The 11,225-nt window shown below is 39.2% G+C and overlaps 1 long non-coding RNA gene across 1 annotated transcript in view; it reads right to left on the bottom strand.

The window, feature by feature from the left end:
• The window catches only part of LOC107706705 (uncharacterized), a 24,750-nt gene that overhangs the window by 5,735 nt on the left and 7,790 nt on the right, over nt 1–11,225 (bottom strand). The window contains exon 2 of the long non-coding RNA XR_001636175.1: nt 2,362–2,372. This is a non-coding gene — a long non-coding RNA (uncharacterized LOC107706705). The remainder of the gene's footprint in view (nt 1–2,361; nt 2,373–11,225) is intronic.

The following is an 11,225-nucleotide window of genomic DNA, read 5'->3' as shown; positions in this document are numbered from 1 at the left end:
CACACTCTCACACACACACACACAGACACTCACACACACACACACACACACACACACACACACACAGCCAGCACCATGCGTACTGTACACCGTCCAACCGTCCGTCTCATGTAATGTTTGTTCTGAGCTGATCGCTGAAGACTCTTTCCATGAATTATTGCTACCAACACATAAATAAGCTCTTCTATTTCCTCAGTTTTTACACAAACTGTAGTGTTGACTGCCTTCATGATCAAGCAGTAAATCTGTGATGTGTGTGTGACGGCAGATACTGGCAAGTGTTCTGTCAGTGCTGTTTATCGATGGAACTCAACTCAAACAAATCCAGAAAGAACTTGATTTTAGACATGTTTGTTAGACACCAGGTTTTTTTTTTTAAATATATATATATATATATATAATTCAGCTGATAAGCAACACATGACTATTTGATTTAAGATTAATATATTTGGTTGAGTCAAATCTCATCTTGTGGTTTGTGTCCATCAAGCTACAATAAATAAATAAATAAATAAATAGTTTTTATATATTAAGGTATATCATATAATAATATATAATTTACAGTAATTGTATATATACATTATTTGTTACATATATTACTTTTAATATATATATATAATTAATATATTGATGGTCATTTATTTATTAAATATAACTGGAAACAAACTAATGTATTAATTATATTATTATAATATATTCTCATTGTAATGATGGTTTCTGTTAATTTACTGGATACAAAATTTAATGTTTTCTTTTTACACTAAATTTCCAGGGTGAATATTATGTTATATTACCGTTACAGTAATATAAATACAGCACATCAACTGGTTACCAGAGTTATTATAAAAAAAATATATTAAAAGGATTATATATATATATATATAAAGGAAGATTATCAATAATAAAAAAGTTGCTTGTAAACAACAATCACACAAATCAAATTGTGTATTTTCTGTATTCTATAAACTGTAAATATATTTTAAAATGTCCCAAATTATGACTGTAAAAAAAACATGATATGAAATAATAAAAAAAAAAAGTTCATATAATTTTGAATTCTTGAGGTTGATATTCAGTGTTTTATGGAACTCCACCTTTCACTGACCAATTGGGGAAAAAAAATAATTAAAAACAAGTTTTTTCTTCCAGAACAAAGATTTTCCAAACACTCATTTTCGTACAAAATACTAAACCGCCGTCGGCTGCAGACCTGCCAAACCCCTGTGCTATTCCTCTCCTAACTTTATTTAAAGTTTTACAGATGTAAAGTTCTGAAGATAATGTATTTGGACTTTCTCAAGTTCCTTAAGTGAAATCTGCGAGGACGACTCTTCTCTTATCTGCCTTCTCTTCAGCCTCATCATCAGACGTATCAAAGTGAAATTCTCACTCCAGAATAATCAGCTTGCATCAGATACAGGGCTGCTGGCTGCGGGTGAAAGCGTGCGGAGCTGCGATGCACACATTAGCCCTGTGCAGCTTTAACATCCTAATCAGGCGTCCTCACTGAGACTATTGTCTGCAGCGCTGCAAAAAACACTTTATGGGAAATGAATGCAAATGCTGCAGGATGCCAGAAACATTTGTGAGAGAGAGAGAGAGTGTGCAAAATACAACAATAAAAGCAAGGCAGGGGAAAGGTTTAGGACTGATGTGTTGAGGAAAGAGTCTAGTCTTCAAAAAGGGAACGTAAATGAAAACGCTCAGCGAGACCACCAGTGTTTTCTGGCTGTCTTTTGCGTATTTGTGTATAAAAATCTGCTGCTTTTGATACTTTCAGTCATTTTACAGCCGACGTGATTCAGATGAAAGTAAAGCATTTTTTTCTGAGCAGGTGTTTTGGAGTGTGTGATTATGAAAGCCTGCTTCCAACACAGGTTAGCAAAATAAAAAAAAGATTGTTTTCAACTTTCTATTTTACAAAACTATTTTTCTATTTCACCACTGAAAAAAAAGTAAAATTGTAATATTTTTTTATCTTTATTTATTATTTTTTTTACTCAGAATTGTGAGATATAAGATTGCAATTCTGCAAAAAAAGTCAGAATTGCAAGATATAAACTTTTTCCTCAGAATTCTGAGTTTACTTTTTTTTCTTTCTTTTTTTTTTGCATTTGCAGTTGCAAGTTTATGTCTCACAATTCCAACTTTTCTTCTCAGAAATGAGAGTTATCTTGAAATCTAGTGTCTCGTTCCCTACTCAGGGAACCATGGTTACATAAGTAACCTGAGACGTTATCTCACATTTCAGTTTTCCTTTGTGTCTTGTTTTGTTTGTTTTTTTCACCCAAGGATACAAAATTATTGTGACTTTTTATTTCACAATTCTGACTTTTTCGCAATTGCGAGTTTACGTCTCACATTTCTGACTTCTCATAATTCTGTTTATATCTTGCAATTCTGTACAATTGCTCCAGAGTATACCATTTTACGGTACATGCCCAAAAAAAACATGGTACCTTGCTTGTCCAAATAACCATGATAATACCATGGCACTTTTTTTAGCACTGAGTTCAGGACCATATACCGAAGAGTCTAATGTCATATAAGATAAATATGAGATGCAATGCACTGCCACACTGACGGGTTCTGCTGCACTGTTGCATGTCTAACCCGTCTGCCGCTCCACACATCCAGAGATGATTTCATATTCGAGAAATGCGAAAGCATCTGCTGCTCCCAGAACAGCGGCGAAAAGCGCGTTTACGGCGCGAAACTCGATCTGCTGCGCACCTGGACGCACCTGGACGCACATGACGCACGTGACGCACAGGTGTCACCTCCAGCAGCTCGAGCGGCGCGCGCGCGCATGTGTGTGTGAAATGAGCGCGTGAGAACGCGAGAGGCTGGTTTTTGGATCTGTTAACACCTGTCCTGCTAAAATTCGCGTTGCTGGGATTGTAAATCAGCTCCGGGTAGAAGTGCGTGCCAGAGAGAGAGAGACTCGCTTTCCAGCGCACCTCTGACCTTCTGCCGCTGATTCCAGGTCAGATGTACAGCATGTGTCTGAATCTGCTGTTATTAGCGGCCATTCATATGCGACATTACAACAGGCATTAGGAACTGAAAGCGAGAAACACACACACACACACACAGAGAGAGAGAGACTGCAGCGGAAGTGTCTCTTCATAAAGTTGCACGTGGACATGTACACTTCTCATGTGTGTTGCTCATCTTTAGCTCACATTCAAAACAACAGCGGGATAATGCGAGATATTAAAATGCATGAGTCTGATGGCATTAATGCTGCCTCTCACAATAAACAAACATACTGATTATTCTAAAGTGGACATGAATGATTGACTGATGGATTTAATTCAGGTTAATGAACAGCACAGCAGATATGGATGAATATCATCTCTCTAAAAAAAAAGAAAAATATTAAATAAACAAATAAATGAACAAACGAACGAACAAACAAATACATACATACATACAATAAGGTCTACTTTAAAGACCAGACTTTCCATAATAGTGTTCACATTTCATAATAATTTTCATATTAAAAATCACTTTTTCACATTAATGACAATTTGGAGTGGAAATAAAGCCACAATGTAAATGCTCTTGATTGCTTTCATGCGATTTCACTCTAATCGCTAATCAGTATCAAAGAAAATACTAAGAATTATTTTGTAGCAAAGTGACATTTTCAGGCCAGTATGCTAATGCGGCGTCAGACGAGTGTAGGTGACTCTTGCATTCTTAATGACTGAATACAATTGTGTTTGAGGGAGAAGAGTTTAAAAAAATGTCTCAAACTGGACGTGTAAAGCTGTGCCATCTTCACTGCGGACAGAAAACTCTGAAAACTGCCATTAAATATCAAAAATGTTCCTTCATACTGCGTCTGGACCCTTTTGTGGGCACGGTTATAAATATTTCAGTATTTGGCACAGTAAAAAAACGATGAATAATATTTGTGGATGAGAATTTGCATTCAACTGTTAAATTAAAAATTAATTACTCAGATGCATAAAGGAACAATATAACTTTGAAGCCTCCGAGATGGCAAAGTTAATTATTTCCAATTAGGAGCAAAATATCTTCAGAGATATTTCAGACCTTTTAATAGCATGGGATGAACCGCAGACAGAATAAAAGACTCTTTGTTGGTTTTCCAGCACGTGAAAGATAGCACTTCATATCCAGAGCGTGTGCACGACACAATTAAAATCTATAATAAAGCATATTGGAATATAGAGGGAAGTGTGCTGATCATATAAACTCATATTTAACATAAAACACACAGGCGCAGCGTAATCAAACGGCCTCATAATGTGTTTGCCCTGACACTATCAGCCGGCTGGATTTCTGTTTATAAGCTGCTGTACTGGAGCTTTATAGGACACGTGTGCAGCTCGTATGAGAGCTGATGTATCGTGAACGAGGAGGAACGTCTGACCTCTGTTCGGCAACCGCTGACTTTACACGCTTCAGTTTATGCACCGCAATCTCCACGCTAAATTTATTTGAATGCAACATAAACAGTTTGAGATGATCAAATAAATAAATAAATAAATAAATACCTGTCCTCCATGAGGATTGCATGTATGGGTTCAGAAAATAACCTGAAGAGCGACCTGTGTGATCCTGGTTTGGGCTGTTCACATGAGTGTCACAGAATTGTCCATCCGAAAATGAACAAATCAAAAGACCATCAGGCCATGCATGCACAAGTACATACATGCACATTCACGAGTGCACAATTCACATGCAGAAGTAAATACATGCACAAAGACATACCACACATGCACAAGTGCATAAGTACATACATGCACATTCACGAGTGCACAAGTGCACATGCACAAGTAAATACATGCACAAAGACATACCACACATGCACAAGTACACCAGTACATTCATGCACATTCACGAGTGTACAAGTGCACATGCACAAGCACATGCATGCAGAAAGACATTCTGCACATGCACAAGTAAATATATGCACAAATACATACTGCACATACACAAGTACACACATGCACATTCACGAGTGCACAAGTGCACATGCACAAGCACATGCATGCAGAAAGACATTCTGCACATGCACAAGTAAATATATGCACAAATACATACTGCACATACACAAGTACACACATGCACATTCACGAGTGAACAAGTGCACATGCACAAGTACATGCATGCACAAAGACATTCTGCACATGCACAAGTGCATAAGTACACATGCATAAGTGCACATGTAAAAGTACATACATGCACAACTACACAAGTGTTAAAGTGCACAGGTACAAGCACAGGTGCAAAAGTACCTACATGCACAAACACATAGGTACAAACAAACAAACCTCAGTAATCAAGAGAGTGCTAGAACTTCCTTCAGATATCATTAAGTGTGATTAAAACAGATATCTTATTCAAGTAGCTTGTCATAAGCATTTTGACAGTTTAACTAACTTTAACTTGTTCAGCAAGATTCTCTTCTGTTGAGCTGAAAGGGAAAACAGTTTATGCTGGTATAGCATCCCCTGTGGAATCACTGAGAACGCATGTAAATGACACACAATAAAAATATTGTGTTCCTAAAGTCATACTTACCTTGCTTTTACTTTTGTTTTCTTTATATTTCAGATTCTTTCTTCATACTTCATCTCAAGCACTTCACTGACACCCTAGTCTACTTCATAAACATCTATACTAACTTCAGATAAAAAAAAACTTTATTAGGGGCAAGATTGTTGTTCAGGGTAAAAATGGCACAACTGTGGGACAGCTGTGAAGAAAAACCTTTTTTTTATAACAGAATTTTCATATTTTAGAGATTGAGTAGTTAGTTTATTTACATCTGTCCATTCAGAGTCATGTCAGATCACTGGATTATTAGACACAACTATTCCTAAAAAGCAAGCAGTTATTTTGCGTCTGTCTCTCTGTCTTTCTCATGATCTGTTTTCAGCTGACAGGTAGCGTTTCGTTAAACCAGCCCAGCGTGTCTGTGTCACTCCAGATCTGTCCCGTCTCACCGGCACGACCAGAGTGCTTTTTGATGAAGTCGTTCATAAATTTTAATATAACGTGTATGAACTTGATGTACAGCCTCCCAGCTCATTAATATTGGAAGGGATCACCTTATGAAAAATAAAACTTTCTCTGCTGGTGAGGAGCCGTGATGTATTACACATGTCTGTGAATCACGGCTCAGTGCATCAGCTGGAAATATGATGGACAAACAGCCCATGAGTTCTTCATGACAGCCAGCGCTACTAAATATGACAGAGATCAGGACCGTGGCTATCATTATACCTTATAAAAGCTCTGCTCAAATATCTAGCGAGCCGCCGTTCTGTCTTCCATCAGTCCAAACAGAACCTCGGTGATGGATCTGGAGCGCTTTACTTTACAAATACTGCTCCTCTAATGAAACAACACACTGAACTCACAACTGATTCTAATTGAGACTAAGCTGCTAACGACCAATTATAGAACACAGCTACACTGTAAACTACAAAATTGTATCAGTGCTTTTCAGGGTTATTATAGTTATAAACTAAGAGCATGTTTACATGACAATAATTGTACTAAAAACCAAAACATTTTTTCACAAATTTGTGTTTTTGTTGTTTACACTAAGACAATAATGGTATCATTTTCAAAAAATTTGAAACCCGTTTTCAAAAGTTTGTGTTTTCAGGCCCCCAAAATGCTGTTGTCATGTAAATGAATGGCCAACACACATAAAAAGTTGTCTGTTTTTAGTTGAAGGTGTTTGCGTAACCACCTCCTAAAACCTTTTTTTTTTTAAATGTTACTTTAAATAAACTTTAAATTAAATAAAACTAAATGTAAAAAAAAAAAAAAAACATTTCATTTTACTTAGCTGCTAAGGCAACATTTCTCATTTTCATTTAGTTTATATTTTTTTAATTACAAAAACTAAAACTGAAATAAAAACTATATAGACATATTTATAATAATAATAATAATAATAATAATAAAATATAAATGACAAAAACATAACAAAATTACTAAAATTGTAACTAAAATTTATATTAAAACAGAAAATATGAATAAAACCTATAATAGTATCTTAGTGCTGCTAAAATAACACTGACTCTTTGTGGTTCAGGTTTTTTAAATTCTCATAATACATACATTTTTACTGAATGTATTATAAGAATTAATATTATGGTATTTCTCTCAACTCATATGCCATATTGGATTTTTGCAGTTGAGTTATACAAAATTATATTGGTATTGTATATATAATGGCACATAACTAAATAATTATAAAATCAAAATCAGTTTTCTTATAACATGGGGTCTAATTGTGCCAGATTCACCAATGCCCATTTTCACAATCAAATCAAGACCCTCCCCTATTTTCATTTGTTCTATTTTAGTTGTTCCCTTTCTAGGGAACTCCACGCCGCGCCCCCTAGGGGGCACATTGGGGAATGCCGCCAGCATGACCGGTGTCTGAAGCACGTGTGAAACAACGCCAATCCTATTGGTCCACATGGCCCATGACGTCATAGGCGGGGTGCCCGGAAGTGTAAAAGGGCACCTGCTGAATACGTCACCAACTTTTGTTCTCTTCAGGAGCCGTCTGTTTGAAGTGCGTGTGAGAGACCAAGGCAGGTGAGCGCTGTGGCAAGTGTGTGTTTCCGTACCCGAGGTTTCTCTCACTTGAGGACAGGTGTTATCGAGTGAGAAGCTCCATTCGCGTTTGTCCATCTTCTCGAGAGATGAGTGACAAGCGTTTGTGTCTCGTGGTTCGGGTCCCGCTGTTGATTAGGCACGGCGAAGACTCGGATCTCGGGATTCACGGGTTTAAGACGCTCTTTTTGGGTTATCGGATCCTGCGGATAGCGCTCGAGTCAAGCAGCGCCTTAGGGAATGTGTGCCACAGTGTTTGGATTCTAACACTCGAGGGCATATTCTGCTTTCGCGTTTGTCTCGGCGAAGAGCACGCGCGTTCAGAGTTATGTGCTCATCGTGATGAGTCACGATCTCTAGGCTTTGCTCGCGTTTGTTCCTATTCCCGAGGGATGCGGAACAAAGCATTTGTGAGCAGTTTATCTCAGCTTGCGGTGATCGCTTTGATCTGCGGGATCCGCACGCCCTCTCTGAATGGGTTGTCAGATGCCGCAGATATTGTTGGGTTGTTATGACGATGAAGTGTGAGCACGGAGTCGTTTCAGCCCTGATCCTCCGAGATCGTGGGCGGAGCTATATTCAGCTCGGCCATGCCTCTCTAATATGCATGTTATTGTGTGTGGAGAGCCTCGCTGGGCATGAATATATTTAAATACTCTGTGTAGAGAGGCTTGCGAGCTTTCTCTTCCAGGGTGTTTCAGCACTTAGAGTGGTTATGGGGAATTTATCTTCCTGAGTTAAGCCGGATGGGTTTAGGAGTGGGCTGCCTCCCCAGGCTTCTGGGTAGTTTTAAGTGGGCGGTCCCTCTGAATCCCGCTTAGTGGGTTTGGGCTGAGTACACTGCTCCCCCTCTTCTGGGCTTAAGTGAGCAGTCCCTGCTCAGAGTGTAGCTGTCTGCGGATGGTTATGCTCCAGCTCAAGCTTACTTTGCTCTGGAACATGGCGGTCTGAGGGCAGCTATGTTCTAGCCTGGCTTCTTAACTAGGTTGGGTTCCCCTTGGCACAAGTTCTCTCGATTAAGCGCTGAAGTCTTTGTCTAGGAATCTGCTATTCGAGGATAGCTGTGTTCCAGCTCGGCGACTGCTTCCCTTTTTAGGGATTTTAAATAGTGGTCTCCGTGAGCCCCTTGCATGGACTGTGTTTTCTCCCCTTCGGGGTTTTAAGTAGATGGCCCACTTCTGTGGTCTGGGCTATCTTCAGCCTTATCTGAGTGAACTGCTATTCGAGGATAGGTGTGTCCAGCCCTCTAGTGTTATGGTCACAGCTTACATCAGGCTTTGATCTCGGACTAATGATGTTTATGTGTTCGCTCTTTAGCGAATCATTTACTGATGGTCCGGATCTCCCTCTTGTGAGCTCCTGGTCAACAACAAAGTGATTAGCTAGGGTACTGTGGGACTGACATGGATTGGGGACCTCCTTAGTATAGCCATCTGAGTGTGGTTATATTCCAGCCATTGTTATGACAGGACAGGCTTACTTGAATACAGCTATCTGAGGCTAGCTGTGTTCTACTGCAGTTGTGGGGAGCCCTCTCCTTGAGTGGTCTCGTTTTCCTATAGCCTAGCTATCTGAGGATAGCTATGTGCTAGCTCAGTGATTGCTCCCCTGCTTAGGGTTTAAATAGCGGTCTCTTGAGCCCTTACTTAGACAGTGCTGTCTCCCCTCTTTGGGTTGTAAGTAGACAGCCCATTCTTTGTGGTCTGGGTAGTTTCGGTCGGTCCCCCTTCTGGTAGCCCTTCCTAGGTACATAACTATCCGAGGATATCTATGTGCTAGCTCAGTGACTGCTCCCCTTTTTAGGGTCTTTAAGTAGTGGTCTCCTTGAGCCCTTGCCTAGACAGTGCTATCTCCCCTGCTAGGGTTGTAAGTAGATATTCCACTCTCTGTGGTCTGGGCAGCTCTGCAGGAAGGCCATCTAGATTGTTATTCTGGTCTACAAGCCTTCATAAGACCTTTAGGACATAGCTATCTGAGGATAGCTGTGTTCTAGCTCAGCAGCTACTCTCATCACCTGAGATTTAAATGGCGATCTCTTGAGCTACTCTAGAGGTTTTCTAGTTTAGCCTCTTCAGTGGTCTTGTGTATCCACGCTAGTATTGCTCACATAGCATAGCTATCTGAGGATAGCTGTGCTCTTAACTTGGGTGGGGTGATCCCCTTGATCTAATTGGGTCTCCCCATTTCTGCCAGGTTATTTGAGCAGCCCGTGGTGTCAGTGGTCTGGCCCCTTTCTGAGGAAAGGTTTGGCGTATGTCTGTTGCATTTTTGGTGCTCTCCCACCAGGTGGACAGGCAGGCGCCTCGGCATGGCATGGTTGGATGCCCTAGGGGCGCAGCGTGGAGTTCCCTAGAAGGGGAACTTCTCGGGTTGTGCGTGTAATCATGGTTCCCCGAGAGGGAGCGAGACGCTGCGCCCCCTCACCATGCCTTTCGGCCTGCCTGTTTACGTCTCCTTCAGACAACTAAGTTGGTGACGTATTCAGCAGGTGCCCTTTTATACTTCCGGGCACCCCGCCTATGACGTCATGGGCTATGTGGACCAGTAAGATTGGCGTTGTTTCACACGTGCTTCAGACACCGGTCATGCTGGCGGCATTCCCCAATGTGCCCCCTAGGGGGCGCGGCGTGGAGTTCCCTCTCGGGGAACCACATGCGTAACCCGAGACGTTCTCTCTCAGTATCCTGTTTCACACTCAAAAAAAATTTATTCATTGGATAAACTCAATTTAATTGAGGGCAGGATTTCATCCAATAAATATGTGTAACCGCAACTCATAAAAAAAAAAAATTCATGCAATGAAATATAATTTAGTTGGGTCAACTCAATTTGATCAAATACAGTTTAAATGAAAATCATACGTTTATGAAGTGACTTTTATTTATTTTATTTATTTATTTATTTATTTTTTGCTTGTTGAACTCAAACTAAAACATTTAACTGGAAAATAAATTATTAGGCAGAAATCCTTCTATACTCAAAAAAAAATGACACTTTGGATTTACTTAAATTCAGGCATTAGTGTTTGTTTTATTATTAAAACATCTTTAACTCATGTTAGCAGGTCCTCAACCCAAGCACATGCTCTACACTTCACCACAATGGTAGCCCCAAAAAACACTAACATACCAGAAACTGTTTTAAATACAAACATAAAAGAGCATTAAACAATAACAAGTCTCTCAATTTTATCATCTTATTAAAAAATGCATAAAACAAAATTTTATTTACTCTCCTTATTTTATTTACTCTCCTTATCCAGCCCTGTGCAAAGCTTGATGGGAAGGGGAAATCTACTTCCTAGTACACAAGTAAAATCATTGTACTCTCAACTCAAATGAAATAAGTAAATTGGTTGTAAAGCATTGTGTTGGATTAACTTCATTTACTTCAGTAAATTGAACAAGCATCAAATGTTATTTTTGGCCTATTTAATTGAAACATGTTCTTTCAAAATGAAAATATTGAGTTGAGCCAAAACGCAACTGTTTCAAGTCAGTCTAACACAATGCAATTGTTTAAATGGGAAATCTAACACAATGGTGTTAAATGAAAATGATTGTTTTAAATAAACTGAACAGTGCTGTAGAATATATATATATATATAT

Source organism: Sinocyclocheilus rhinocerous, unplaced genomic scaffold (genome assembly GCF_001515625.1).
Source record: "Sinocyclocheilus rhinocerous isolate Xijiao unplaced genomic scaffold, SAMN03320098_v1.1 scaffold1814, whole genome shotgun sequence".
In the NCBI taxonomy this organism is placed as follows: domain Eukaryota; kingdom Metazoa; phylum Chordata; class Actinopteri; order Cypriniformes; family Cyprinidae; genus Sinocyclocheilus; species Sinocyclocheilus rhinocerous.
The sequence above is the reverse complement of the archived record's forward strand: the minus strand, read 5'-3'. Positions and strand labels throughout refer to the sequence as shown.